This window comes from Colobus angolensis, unplaced genomic scaffold, assembly GCF_000951035.1.
Source record: "Colobus angolensis palliatus isolate OR3802 unplaced genomic scaffold, Cang.pa_1.0 Scaffold8, whole genome shotgun sequence".
Lineage (NCBI taxonomy): Eukaryota > Metazoa > Chordata > Mammalia > Primates > Cercopithecidae > Colobus > Colobus angolensis.
In genome coordinates, this window is record NW_012121820.1 from 17,404,734 (window position 1) to 17,419,952 (window position 15,219).

The 15,219-nt window shown below is 44.3% G+C and overlaps 1 protein-coding gene and 1 long non-coding RNA gene across 3 annotated transcripts in view; one reads left to right on the forward strand and one right to left on the reverse strand.

The window, feature by feature from the left end:
• Positions 1–9,560, forward strand: part of LOC105502534 — a 78,360-nt gene extending 68,800 nt beyond the window's left edge. The window contains exons 3-5 of the long non-coding RNA XR_001000359.1: positions 6,337–6,494; positions 8,432–8,445; positions 8,980–9,560. This is a non-coding gene — a long non-coding RNA (uncharacterized LOC105502534). The remainder of the gene's footprint in view (positions 1–6,336; positions 6,495–8,431; positions 8,446–8,979) is intronic.
• The window catches only part of DLGAP4 (discs, large (Drosophila) homolog-associated protein 4), a 171,533-nt gene that overhangs the window by 17,192 nt on the left and 139,122 nt on the right, over positions 1–15,219 (reverse strand). The window lies entirely within an intron of this gene.

Here is a 15,219-nt window from a genome sequence, read left to right on the forward strand (position 1 = left end):
CTGAGTAGCTGGGATTACAGGTGCCTGCCACCACGCCCAGCTAATTTTTGTATTTTTAGTAGAGACAGGGTTTCACCATGTTTGCCAGGTTGGTCTTGAACTCCTGACCTCGTGATCCACCCACCTTGGCCTCCCAAAGTTCTGGGATTACACGTATGAGCTACCAAGCCTGGCCCACAAGAAATATTAGACCTAATAAGTGCAGTTAAGGTTGCAAGATACAAGATCAGTATACAAAAATCAACTGTATTTCTATTACACTAACAATGAACAATCTGAAATGAAATTTAAATCCTTCCAGGAAGGGCTCACTACTGGATCACTCCTGTAATCTCAGCAACTTTGGAAGGCTGAGGCGAGTGGATCACTTGAGCCCAGTAGTTTGAGACCAGCCTGAGCAATATGGTGAAATCCCATGTCTACAGAAAATTAAAAAAACAGCTGGGTATGGTGGTATGTGTGTGTCGTCCCAGTTACTGGGGAGGCTAAGGCAGGAGCATTGTTTGAACACAGGGGGTTGAGGCTTCAGTGAGCAGTGTCCATGTCCAGACTGGGTGACAGAGGGAGACCCTGTCTCAAAAAATATATATATATATTTTTGTAGAGATGGGGGTCTCCTTAGGTTGCCCAGGCTGGTCACAAACTCCTGGCCTCAAGCAATCCTCCTGCTTTCAGCTTCCCAAAGTGCTGGGATTACAGGTGTGAACCACGACACCCAGCCTTTTTTCTTTCAACATTGATTATATCAGGAAAAAATAAAAATTATAAAAATTTTAAAGGGTAGAAAGCATAGAAATACAGTGATTTCTGGGGCAGATAGGCTAGCCGTCCCCAGTATTTGTTTTCTACTTCCCCCTCAGACATAGAACCTTTTTATTTTTGAGACAAGGTCTTGCTCTGTTGCCCAGGCTGGGAGTGCAGTGGCACAGTCTTGGCTCACTGCAACCTCCACCTCCAGGCTCAAGCAATACTCCCACCTTAGCCTCCTGAAGAGCTGGGACTACAAGCGCATGCCACCATACCTGAATCATTTTTTTGTATTTTTTATAGAGATACAAAATACAAACTTAGCCAGGCATGTTGTTTCATGTGGGGTGTTTTACATGGTGTTTCGTCGGGGGTTCACTGTGTTGCCCAGGCTGGTCTCGAACTTTTGGGATCCAGTGATCCACCTGCCTCAGCCTCTCAAAATGTTGGGACTATAGGCATAAGCCACCGCACCCAGTCATACACAGAACTTTTGATTTTTTTCCTTTATATCTAATAGCAACTTTATTCAGAGGAAATGAAAACACAGCAAGCCTTTAGGCATAGTGTGAACTTCCCAGGACAAAGTACTGTCAATTTTTTTTTTTTCCCCCCTGAGACGGAATCTAGCTCTGTTGCCCAGACTGGAATGCAATGGTGCAATCTGGGCTCACTGCAACCTCTGCCTCCCAGGTTCAAGCGATTCTCCTGTCTTAGCCTTCCAAGTAGCTGGGATTACAGACGCACGCTGCCACGCCCGGCTAACTTTTTGTATTTTAGTAAAGATGGAGTTTCATCACGTTGCCCAGGCTGGTCTTGAACTCCTGAGCTCAGGCAATCCACCCGCCTTGGCTTCCAAAGTGCTGGGATTACAGGCATGAGCCACCACGCCCAGCCAGTATGGTCAAATTAAAACTCTGAGGTATGGCATGCAAGTACTAGAATCCTACAACAAGTTATACTAGGATCAGGATTGGAATAAGGATTTCTGTTGTTAGCATTATGCCAACTCTCTATAATGTGCACACTGTCTACTAAGCACAGCACAGGCTTCTGAAAACAAGTGATCTGTGTGGACCTTTTATTTTTATCTGGGCACATAGCCTGGAATCAAACATTTCCTAGACTCCCCTGCAGCAAGATATGCATAGTTATATGTCTAAATTCTGGCCAAAGGGGTGGAAGCAGAAGCAGTGGGTGGGCCAGCTTGTTCTTTGCTATTGGTTCCTTTTGCTGGCTGGAATGCACTTAGGATGCTGGGATCCAGCAGCACTCTGACAGATGAGAAGATCTTATCAATGAAAGCCAATTAATGGCATCAAACCGCAAGGGAAAAAAAAGCCTGTGGCTCCACCATCACCATCTCAGACATTCTTGAGAATGAAATAAAGTTGTGTTTAAATCACTTTTTAGAAATGTTTTAGTGTTACTTGTAAGCAAACGTAATCCCAATTAATATAGCCTCAAAACTAGTAGGGTTTGTAAAAGGAGTAGGGAGAGGAGTTAATCCAAAAGAAGGGAAGAAAGAGGAAAAAAGACACCTCAGAAAAGGAGGCTGGGCGCAGTGGCTCACACCTGTAATCCCAACACTTTGGGAGGCCCAGGTGGGAGGATTGCTTAAGGCTAGAAGTTTGAGACCAGCCTGGGCAACATAGTGACAGCCCGTCTCTATTTAAATAAATTAATTAAAATACATTTAAAAAGTACAAATCCCCCAAAATAACATGGTAAGAATAAACCTAAATATATAAAAATCACTTCATAAAAATGGACATTACCTATTTCTAAAATAAAAACCAGGAAACCGGATAAAACATAAAACCCAGGTATATGCTGACTACAAGAGACATGATTAATAAGGACAGTGAAAGGTTAAAAGTAAATGGATGGAAAGAGATATACCAGACAAACACTAATCAAAGGAAGGCTGCTACTGCAATAGTCATAATACATATAAGATGACTCTCAGGCAAATACAAACATAGATTCTGAAAAACAGAATGGATCAGTGAACATCTGCCAGGAATATTACAATTCTAAACTTGTTCCATCCAATATCTTCAAAAATATATAAAGCATAAATCGACAGAATTTTAAGGAGAAATGGACAAACCATTTTATAGAAAGTGGTGTGATACAGACATCATACAATGAATGTTAAACAGCAAACCCAAGCTCATCTTTTGGATGGACACACCCCTTCCCCATTCCAGTTCTGCCTTCACGAACCTAATCTCAGTGGGCCTTCGAGTGACTGGTGAGCCTCCTCTCTCCTGGATGCCAGTTTCAAATCTGCTCTCCAGAGACGTCCTACGCGTCCTCCCCACCTCCTCGCCCTGAGGTGTTGAGTCTGCTCCCGCCTGCCTCACCTCACCTCACCTCAGACATGGCCTTCCTCCTGTCCCTGTGGAGAAGCTATCTGTTCTCTACTTGGGCACTAATTCGATTCCTTCTCACCTAAGGATAACCCCAACAGTTGCCCCTTCTCTCCAGCATAATAAGCTCCCTTTCTCTAACAAGGTCATTCTCAACAACATATAAACATGCTTATATTGCTCCAGTAAAAAAACAAAACAAGGCCAGGCATGGTGGCTCATGCCTGTAATCCTAACACTTTGGGAGGCCGAGACTGGGGGACTGTTTAAGCCCAGGAGTTTGAGACCAGCCTAGGCAGCAAAGCGAGACTGCATCTCTACAAAAAAAATTTTTAGGCAGGTGTGGTGGTGCACTCCTGTGTTCCCAGCTACTTGGGAGGCTGGGGTGGGAGGATCAGTGGAGCCCAGGAGTTCAAGGCTGCAGTGAGCCGAGATCGCACCACTGTACTTCAGCCTGGGTGACAGAGTGAGACCCTATCTCAAAACAACAACAACAACAACAACAACAACAACAACAAACCAGCTATCTCCTTTGACCCTACATCCCTCCCTTTCTCTGCTTCCTTGTGCAGGAAAATCCATGCAAGTGGTCTCCAATTACTCTCCTGTTTTCTCTTCTCTTAATCCTCCTCCTATCAGGCTGCCTTACCCATGCTTCCGCCATCACCATTCCACCAAAATGGCCCTTTTTGTATCTAATGACCTCTGCCTTTCTAGATCTGGCTTGCTGAGCCCATCAGCTGCCTTTGACAACGTTCTCTCCTTGAGAACATTGTTCCAGTGGCTTCCAATTGCTCTTCCTTTGATCTTGCTGTTTATTCCTCCCTTCCCACCGCTAAGTGTTCATGTCTCTGGGCTCAGTCCTTAGACTGCTTGTCTTCTCTACATATTAGGCATTCTCATCTCATTCACTTAATCTATACACTAGTGACTCCCAAATAGAATCTTCAAACTGGACCTATCCCCAGACTAATATATCCAACTGCCTGCTTGACTTCTCTATTCTGATGTCTAACAAAGCATATCAAATTTAACATGTTCCAAACTCCTCACTTTCCCCCAGATCGACACCTCCTATAGTTTTCCCCATTTCAGTGGCAACGCCATCCTCTTCCTCGCTCAGACTCCAAGCCATGTTTGGCTCCCTTACTCTTACCCCATATCTAATCTGTCAAGAAATCCTGTTCTATCTTCAAAACATATCCACAATCTGATTCCTCCATTAAAGTCTCTCTCACCCAGATTGTTAAATCCTCCTAACTCATCTCCCAGCTTCCATTTGTGTGCCAATGAAAGGTACATAGAGGTTCTCATCTGAATAGAGAAGCCAGATTAATCCTTTAAAAAAGTATGTCAAGTTGCAGCACTCAGAACTCTCTGATGAGCTCTTCTTGGAGTAAAACCAAGCCTTTAATAATGGCCTCTGATGGGCGGATCACTTGAGCTCAGGAGTTGAAGACCAGCCTGGGCATCGTGGTGAAACTCCCAGCTAGGTGTGGTGGCGGGCCTGTGGTCCCAGCTGCTTGGGAGGCTGAGGTGGGAGGATTGCTTGGGCCTGGCACTTGGAGGTTAGTTAGTCAAAACTGTGCCAATGCACTCCAGCCTGGGTGAAAGCGTGAGACCCCATCTCAAAAAAAAAAAAAAAAAAAAGGCTTCTGAGATCCCCTGTGATCTGGGATGCCCCCACTCTGACTTCGTCTCCCATCCCTCTCCTCTGGCTTATGGCTTCAGCCTGCTGGTGGCTTCCCTCAGCCTTGAGCATGTCAAGCACTTGTCCATAAGTCAGGTGCTGCTCCCTCTGCCTGGAAAGTTCTTCTCCCCAGATCTCTACAGACTTCCTCTCTCTCTCTTCAGGTTTCTGCTCACAGGTCACCTGACCACCCTCAATGCAACAGCAACACCGCCCCTGTCTGTGCAGCAGACACTATACTGCTCTTGCCCTTCCTGGTTATTTGTTACTGCTCACCTGGTTACTGCTTACCACATTTGGTTATTTGTATCTCTTCCCATGAGGGGAGAGATTTTGTTTTGTTCACTGCTACATCCCCAGAAGCTACAACAGTACCTGGCATATATGGTAGGTACTCAATAAATACTTACTGAGTGAATGACGTTCAGGACCAAGGTAGAGATAGGGACCTATTATTCCACACTGTCCTGAAGCACCTTGCCATACAGTTGGACAAGATATCAGTAAGAACAGACAGACAAAAGTGGCGTTCTTAGCAAACAATATAATCATTTATGATGCAAACCCAAGAGAACCATGTTGGATTCTCTTGGTTGCCCGACACAAGATCAACATACAAGGATCACACATTTCTACCTACTAGCTGTGACTAATTAGAGTATGCAATTTTTTTTTTTTTTTTTTTAGACAGGGTCTCCCTGTCGCCCAGGCTGGAGTGTGGTGGCATGATCTCAGCTCACTGCAACCTCCACCTCCTGGGTTCAAGTGATTCTCCTGCCTCAGCCTCCCAAGTAGCTGGGATTACAGGTGCCCGCCATGACACCCAGCTAATTTTTGTATTTTTAGTAGAGATGGGGTTTCACCATGTTGGCCAGGCTGGTCTCGAACTCCTGACCTCATGATCTGCCTGCCTCAGCCTCCCAAAGTGCTGGGATTACAGGCCTGAGCCACTGCGCCTGGCCGCAAATATTTTTTAAATGATCAGTTTCACAAAACTCAACAAAAACTACTAGAAAGTACCAAGGAATAAATCTAATAAAAATATGCAGGAGGCCAGATGCAGTGGCTCATGCATGAAATCCCAGCACTTTGGGAGGCTAAAGCAGGAGGACTGCTTGAGCCCAGAAGTTCAAGACCAGCCTGGACAACATCCTGAGACCCTATCTCTACAAAAAAATCTCAAAGTTAGCTGGGCATGGTGGCACACACCTGTAGCCTCAGTTATTTGGGAGGCTGAGGCAGGAGGATCACCGGAGCCCAGGAGGCTGAGGCTGCAATAAGCCAAGATCATGCCATTGTGCTCCAGCCTGGGTGACAGAGTGAGACCTTTTCTCAAAAAATTAAATTAAATGAAAATTAAAATATGAAAGACCTTCATAGGGAAATTACTCAAACTTGGGTAGAAGGATGTAATAGGATTCTTGAATAAATGGAGTGATAAAGTTGATTTATAGTTGAGAAGATTCAATGTTTTACAGTTATCAATTCTTCCCCTATTAATCTATAAGCTCACTTTACTTCCAGTTTTCATCCTAACAGAATTTTTCTAAGGAACTTGATATACAAATTATGTAATTTATATTGGAAGAATGAAGATACAAGAATAGTTTTTCTTTTTGCACAAAAAGGATAAAGAAGGAGCATTCACCCCATTGGATATCAAGGCATGCTATAAAGCCATGGTAATTAAAAGTTATATTAACACAGCTGGGCACAGTGGCTCACTCCTGTAATCCCAGCACTTTGGGAAGCTGAGGCAGGCAGATCACTTGAGGTCAGGAATTCCAAACCAGCCTGGCCAATGTGGTGAAACCCCATCTCTACTAGAAATACAAAAATTAGCCAGGTGTCAGCTGGGCGCAATGGCTCCCACCTGTAATCCCAGCACTCTGGGAGGCCGAGGCAGGTGGGTCAGCTGAGGTCAGGAGTTTCAGACCAGCCTGGCCAACATGGTGAAACCTCATTTCTACTAAAAATACAAAAAATTAGCGGGGTGCAGTTGCATGCACCTGTAGTCCCAGCTACTCGGGAGGCTGAGGCAGGAGAATCGCTTGAACCTGGGAGGCAGAGGTTGCAGTGAGCCGAGATCATGCCACTGTATTTCAGATGGGGTGCCAGAGCGAGATTCTCCAAAAAAAAAAAAAAAAATTAAATAAACAAATAAATGAAAATAGTTGTATTAACACAGAAGCAGCCAAAAGAGGAACAGAACAGAGCCCAGAAACACACCCCTGCATAAGTATGGAATCTGATAGATTATGACTGGCCAGCATCACTAAACACTGGGGAAAGAAAGAGACTTCAGGTCAGGTGCGGTGGCTCACGCCTGTAATCCCAGCACTTTGGGAGCTGAGGCGGGTAGATCACCTGAGGTCAGGAGTTCGAGACCAACCTGACCAACATGGAGAAACCCCATCTCTACTAAAAATACAAAATTAGCGGGGCATGGTGGCACATGCCTGTAATCCCAACTGCTTGGGAGGCTGAGATGAGAAGCGCTTGAACCCGGGAGGCCGAAGTTGTGGTGATCCAAGATCGCGCCATTGCACTCCAGCCTGGGCAACAAGAGCAAAACTCTGTCTCAAAAAAAAAAAGACAAGCAATAATGTGGCAGAAAATATTGGTCGTATTATAACAGGCATAGTGTAATTATCCATATATATAAAGAACTACAAATTGATTTTTAAAGTACTTTTTTTTGAGACAGGGTCTCACTCTGTTGCCCAGGCTGGAGTGCACTGGCACAATCATACCTCACTACAGCCTTACTCTCCTGCACTCAAGCAATCCTCTAACCTTAGTCTCCTGAGTAACTGGGACTACAAGTGTGCACCACAGTGCTCAATTTTTTATTTATTTTTATTATTTATTTTTTGAGATGGAGTCTAGCTCTGTTACCCAGGCTGGAGTACAGTGATATGATCTTGGCTCAGTGCAACCTCTGCCTCCCGGGTTCAAGCGATTCTCTTGCCTCAGCCAGCTGGGATTACAGGTGCCTGCCACCACACCCAGCTAATTTTTGTATTTTCAATAGAGACGGGGTTTCACTGTGTTGGCCAGGCTGGTCTTGAACTCCTGACCTCAGGTGATCCACCCGCCTCGGCCTCCCAAAGTGCTGGGATTTTAAGCGTGAGCCACCGTGCCTGGCCAATTTTTTTTATTTTCTAATTTTCATTTGTAGTGGACATGAAGTCTTGCTATGTTGCCCAGGCTAGTTTTGAACTCCTGAACTCAAGGAATCCTCCCATGTCAGCCTCCCGAAGTGCTGGGATTAAAGGCATGAGCCACCATGCCCAGAGGATTTGAAAAATACCGAGAATCCAACAGAAAAATGAATAGAGTATACAAGTAATTCACAGGAGTAAAGTTTGAATGGCCAATATAAATAAAATTAAAATATGCACAGCTTCTCTAGTAACCAAGTAAATGTGAAATAAATCAACTGGTTTTAATTTTCCACTTATCAAGTAAGTGATTTAAAGTCCAACAAGATCAACTATCAGTAAGTATACTAGGGAAATGGCAATTTTCAAACACTTGGTGTAAGGATAAACTGATATAACCTCTTTGGAGAGCAATCAGGCAGAATTGATTAAAATACGTGTTTCCTCCCATCCAGTGATTCTGTCCAAGGTAAGTACTCCAGAGAAATTTTCCCATGTCGTGGCAGAAAGACATGCACCAGTGTTGATGAAACGCTGAAAACACCAAAACAGCCTGGGCACAGTGGCTCACGCCTGTAATCCCAGCACTTTGGGAGGCCCAGGCAGGCGGATCACCGGAGGTCGGGAGTTCGAGACCAGCCTGGCCAACATGGAGAAACCCCGTCTCTACTGAAATACAAAAATTAGCTGGGTGTGGTGGCTCATGCCTGTAATCCCAGCTACTTGGGAGGCTAAGGCAGGAGAATCGCTTGAACCAGGGAGGGCGAGGTTGCGGCGAGCCTAGATTGCACCATTGCACTCCAGACTGAGTAACAAGAGCGAAACTCTGTCTCAAAAAAGAAAAAAAGAAAAGATAACCCCGAAACACCATTAGGAAAATGGTCAAAGAGAATGTAGTATATGCGCATGAATTTAACAGAAATGAACTAGATCTCTATGTATCAAAGTAGACAAGAGTGTTCAAGATATAGTGTTCAAAATAAAATTGTTCTTTTAACTGCAGCTTAACAGTGGATGTAACTGCTTCTTTGCTGTGGCAGACTGTATTTTCTGAAGGCCCCAACAGTCTCTCCTGTCCCTCCTCCTCTTCTAGAACCTTGATACTTCCCTATGAAGTATCATAGGTAGGGTCTAATACTCCCCTCCTTCAACCTGAAGCCCTGCCTTGGGCTTGTGACTTGCTTGTAACCAATCAAATACAGTGGAGGAGTCACCAGGTGACTTCCAGAGCTAGGTCAGAAAAGGTGATGCAGCCTCAGTGTTCAACACATACTTGGGCCTGGAGCCACCATGCAAGAAGGCTGTCATGCTGCAAGGGAGCAAAGGCAGGTGGAGGGACATACACAGGGGTTGTGGCTGGCTGTCCTGGCCTTGGAGTCATCCTTGTCTAAGTGCCAGGCACACACCTTAACTACCTTTAGGTAATTCCATCCCTCAGGTGTCACGTCACCCCCAGCCCTTGGGCCTTCCCATCTGAAGCCCCAGGCTTTATGGAGAAGAAACAACATGTTCCTGCCACGCTCTTTCTGAACTGCTGACATACAGAATCCATGACCATAATAAAATGGTTGTTTTGTGCCATTAGGTTTGGGGTGACTTGTTATGCCCTTCCTGCTTCTGTGCCTTTGCTCCCTCCATCTGGAATGTCTTTCCTCTCCCCCAGCCTGCAGATACTCTCTGAGGCCCAGCTATGAATGGTATCTCCTTGGTGGAGTTCCTCACAGATGTAAGAGGGGTGACCTTAAAACTTGTGGCCATGGCTGGGCGTGGTGGCTCACACCTATAATCCCAGCATTTTGGGAAGGCGAGGCGGGCAGATTACTTGAGGTCAGGAGTTCGAGACCAGCCTGGCCAACATGGTGAAACCCTGTCTCTACTAAAAATACAAAAATTAGCTGGGCGTGTTGGCGCGTGCCTGTAATCCCAGCTACTCAGGAGGCTGAGGCACAAGAATCACTTGAACCCAAGAGGCGGAGGTTGTGGTGAGCCGAAGAAATCGTGCCACTGCATTCCAGTCTGGGCAACAGAGTAAGACTCTGTCTCACAAAAACATAACAAACCAACAAAATACCAAAAAAATTAACTTGTGGTCACAAGTCAGGACCTTGAGTGGATGTACAGAATTTAATCAGAAAGCCTTGTTATTTTAATGAAGAATATCATTCTTAAGAGACAGGAAACATTATTCACAACAGCCAAAAGGTAGATGCAATCCACCCATCTATTGGCAAATTAATAGATACATAAAATGTGGTCTCTACATACAATGGAATATTACTCAGCCTTAACAAGGGAGGGAATTGTGACACATGCTATGGATGAACCTTGAAGACATTATGCAAAGTGAAATATGCCAGTCACGAAAGAACAAATGCTGCATGGTTCCACTTACATGATGTAGCTAGACTAGTCAAACTCACAGAGACAAAGTAGAGTGGTGGCTGCCAGTGGCTGGGGGGTAGGAGGGAATGGGGAGTCAGCGTTTAATGGGCACAGAATTTCAGTTGGAGAAGACAAAACAAGTTCTAGAGATGGACGGTGGTGATGGTTGTACAACAATGTGAATTTAATTAATGCCACAGACTGTACACTTGGTTGAAATGGTAATTTTCATGATATATATATATTTAACCACAATTCAGAAAAAGAAATTGTCTGAAAAGAACATTGTCAAGTTTAAAGTTCTTCAGGTTTAGACAAGAGGGCAATGCAAACTCCAATTAAGACAGGCAGCCATCTGGGTGGGTGGGCACTGCTGAGTTCCCTGAGCACTCAGAATATGTATTTTAGATAAGGGACATGAGCTATGTGAATCCATCTGTCTGTAAGCTGCAGTAAGTGCTACAGGGCTATGGAAAGGGCTCCCTCTAGAGTGTTCAGTTGCAGGAGTTGTGGTGTGGTTATCCAGAAACACCATGAAAGACCCCTTCCCTCCCAGGTAGACAGGAAGGTAATACCAATACTGTTTGGCATGACATCATTTCCTTTGCAGGTAAACATCTTCTTGCTCTAGAAATAACTATCATTAATATAGTAAAGGAAAGTTAAAGGGAATCAAACCCACAGAATCATCCTATTGGCATGAAGCAATCTGTGCACCCTGCCCCAGGCTTACTGTCTCAATCTGTGCTATTCAATACAGCAGCTACTAACCACATGTGGTCAGTAAGCACATGAAATGAAATGTAGTTTGTCTGAATTGAGATGTGCTGTAAGAGTAAAATATACACTAAATTTTAAAGACTTAATATGAAAAGGAATATAAAATATTGCAATAATTCTATATTGAATATATGGTGAAATACAGCTGACCCTTGAACACCACAGGTTTGAACTGCACAAATCTTCTTTTTTTTGAGACAGAGTCTTGCTCTGTCACCCGGGCTGGAGTGCAGTGGCCAGATCTCAGCTCACTGCAAGCTCCGCCTCCCGGGTTTACGCCATTCTCCTGCCTCAGCCTCCCGAGTAGCTGGGACTACAGGCGCCCGCCACCTCGCCCGGCTAGTTTTTTGTATTTTTTAGTAGAGACAGGGTTTCACCCTGTTAGCCAGGATGGTCTCGATCTCCTGACCTCGTGATCCGCCCGTCTCGGCCTCCCAAAGTGCTGGGATTACAGGCTTGAGCCACCGCGCCCGGCCGAATTTACTTATGTATCAATTTTCTTCCCATCTGCCACCCCTGAGACAGCAGGACCAACATTCCTCCTCTTCCCCATTCCTCTTCCTCAGTGTACTCAGTGTGAAGACAAAGATGAAGACCTTTATAACGATGCGCTTCTACTTAATGAACAGTAAATATATTTTCTCTTCCTTATGATTTTTTCCTTTTGAGACAGGGTCTCACTCTGTCACCCAGGCTGGAATGTAGTGGCCCAATCTTGGCTCACTGCAGCCTCGACCTCCTGGGCTCAAGCAATCCTCCCTGCTTGTCAGCCTCCCGAATAGCTGGAAAAACAAGCACATGCCATCACGCCTGGTTAATTTTTATATTAATCAGGGGGTCTTGCTATGTTGAAGAGGCTTGGTCTTGAACTACTGGGCTCAAGAGATACTCTCGCCTCGGCCTCGAAAAGTGCTGGGATGCTGGGATTACAGGCATGAGCCACCACGCCCAGCCTAAAACCACTATTCTAAGAAGGGGTCTATAGAAAGCCTACTTAAAACAAGCCCTGCCCACACAAAACTGCCAGTCAGCTTCTCAGTGCCTCAACTGTTTATCTTAAATTTGTATTAATATATGCTCATAATTTTTAAAAAAAGTGGAGACACAAGCAACAAAAGGAAAAAATGGATTTCATCAAAACTAAGAAACTTTGTGTGTCCGGCCAGGCATGGTGGCTCACACCTGTAATCCCAGCACTTTGTGAGGCCAAAGCAGGCAGATCATGAGGTCAGGAGTTCGAGACCAGCCTGGCCAGCATGGTGAAACCCCGTCTCTACTCAAAATACAAAAAATTAGCCAGGCATGGTGGCACGCACATGGCTACTCAGGAGGCTGAGGCAGAATTGCCTGAATCCAGCAGGTGGAAGCTGCAGTTAGCAGAGACGGCGTCACTGCATTCCAGTCTGGGCAAAAAGCAAGACTCTGTCTCAAAAAAAAAAAAAAAAGAAGCTTTGTGCATCAAAAGTCACCAGGAGGAAAGTGAAAAGAATGGGAGAAAGTATCTGCAAATCATATATATGATGAGGGTCCAGCACCCAGAATATATAAAGGACTTACAACTCAATAACAAAAAGACAAACCACTCAATTAAAAAATGGGTGAAGGCCTTGGCCATTTCTTCCAAGAAGACATACAAATGATCAACAGACACGTGAAAAGATGCTCAATGTCATAAGGGAAATACAAATCAAAATCATAATGAGATACTACTTCACCTGCTTCATAGCCGTTAGGATGGCTATAATTTTTTTTTTTTTTTTTTTTTTTGAGACGGAGTCTCGCTTGCCGCCCAGGCTGGAGTGCAGTGGCTGGATCTCAGCTCACTGCAAGCTCCGCCTCCCGGGTTCACGCCATTCTCCTGCCTCAGCCTCCCAAGTAGCTGGGACTACAGGCGCCCGCCACGTCGTCCGGCTAGTTTTTTGTATTTTTAGTAGAGACGGGGTTTCACCGTGTTAGCCAGGATGGTCTCGATCTCCTGACCTCGTGATCCGCCCGTCTCGGCCTCCCAAAGTGCTGGGATTACAGGCTTGAGCCACCGCGCCCGGCCGGATGGCTATAATTTTTTTAAAAGAAGATAAGTTTTCGTGAAGATGTGGAGAAACTGGAACCTTCATGCTTTGCTGGTGGGAATGTAAAATGGTATAGCTTCTATGGAAAACAGTTCAGCAGTTCCTCAAAAAGTTAAACATAGAGTTACCAGATAACTCAGCAATTTCACTCCCCAAAGAATTAAAAACAGGGACTCAAACACGCCAATCTTCATAGCTGCATTACTCACAATAGCCACAAGGTGGAAACAATCCAAGTGCCCAGCAATAGATGAACAAAATGTGGTATATACTGTACACATAATGGAATATTACTCAGCCACAAAAATGAAGTTCTGATACATGCTATAACATGGATGAACCTTGAAAACATGCTAAATACAAAAGGATAAGGCAAATTTGTAGACACAGCAAGTAGAGGATACCAGGGGCTGGCCAGAGAGGATAGTGGGGAATTACTGTTTAATGGGTACATTTTATGTTTTAGATGAAAAAGTTTTGGAAATAGATAGTTGTGATGGTAGCAATATTGTGAATGTAATTAATGCCATTGAATTGCACACTTAAAAACAGTTAAAAGGTAAATTTTATATGTTATTTTTACAACAAAAAAAGGAAAACAAAAATAGAAGTTTGACCTAGCATTTCTACTCCAAAAGAAATGAATATACATCCATACAAAAACTTGTACAGGAATATTCTAGCAGTATTATTCATAACAGCCAAAAGGTACAAACAACCCAAATGTCCATCAACAGAAGAATGGACAAATAAAATGTAGTGTGAAATGAAATATTATTCAGCAACAAAAAGGAATGAAATACTGGCATATGCTACAACATGGATGAATCTCAACATGCCAAGTGAAAGCCAGACACAAAAGGCCATATATGGTATTATTCTGTTTATATAAAATGTCCAGAATAGGCAAATCCACAGAGACAGAAAGATTAGAGGTTGCCTAAGGCTGCAGGAGCAGCTCCTAATGAGTAGAGAGCATCTTTTTGGGGCGATGAACATGTTCTTAAACAGTAGTGATGGTTGCACCACACTGTGAGTACACTAAGTGCCATTGTGAGTTTACTAAATGTGTACTTTAAAAGGGTGAATTTTGAGGTATGTGAATTATATCTCAGTAAAGCCATTATAGGGCAGAAGAAAAAGAGAAAAGAAAAAGAAAACCTTCCAGAAAGTCCAACAAAAAGATATGAGGAAGAAAAGGTGAAAGCCTGAGGATCCACTCAGCAGGTACAGCAACTGACAGAAATTCCAGAGCCAGACAACAGAACAAATAGAAGTGAGAAAATTACTTTAAAAAATTAATACAAGGTGGCCAGGCACAGTGGCTCATGGCTGTAATCTCAGCATTCTGGGAGGCCGAGCCAGGCGGATTATCTGAGGTCAGGAGTTGGAGACCAGCCTGGCCAACACGGTGAAACCTCATCTCTACTAAAAATACAAAAAATTAGCCAGGCATGATGGTGCACACCTGTAATCCCAGCTACTCGGGAGGCTGAGGCAGGAGAATCACTTGAACCCAGGAGGTGGAGGTTGCAGTGAGCTGAGATCACGCCACTGCACTCCAGCCTGGGCGATACAGCAAGACTCTGTCTCAAAAAAATAAAAATAAAAAAAGATGGAGTCTTTAAGATTGAGGGAAAATTATTTTTAACTTCCTATCATTTTTATATTTGTATAGAAATTGTATTTACATATAAATATATTCTTTATTATTTTTTGAGACAGGGTCACGTTCTGTCACCCAAGCTGGAGTGCAGTGGTGCCACAGCTCACTGTAGCCTCAACATCCAGGGCTCAAGCAATCCTCCCACCTCAGCCTCCTGAGTAGCTGGGACCGCAGGTGGCCACCACCACACCCGGCTAATTTTTAAAAAATGTTCTGTAGACATAAGGTCTCACTATGCTTCCCAGGCTGGTCTCAAACTCCTGGGCTCAAGTGATCTGCCCACCTTAGCCTCTCAAAGCACTGGGATTACAGGCATGAGCCACCATGACTGGCACTTTTTTTTTTT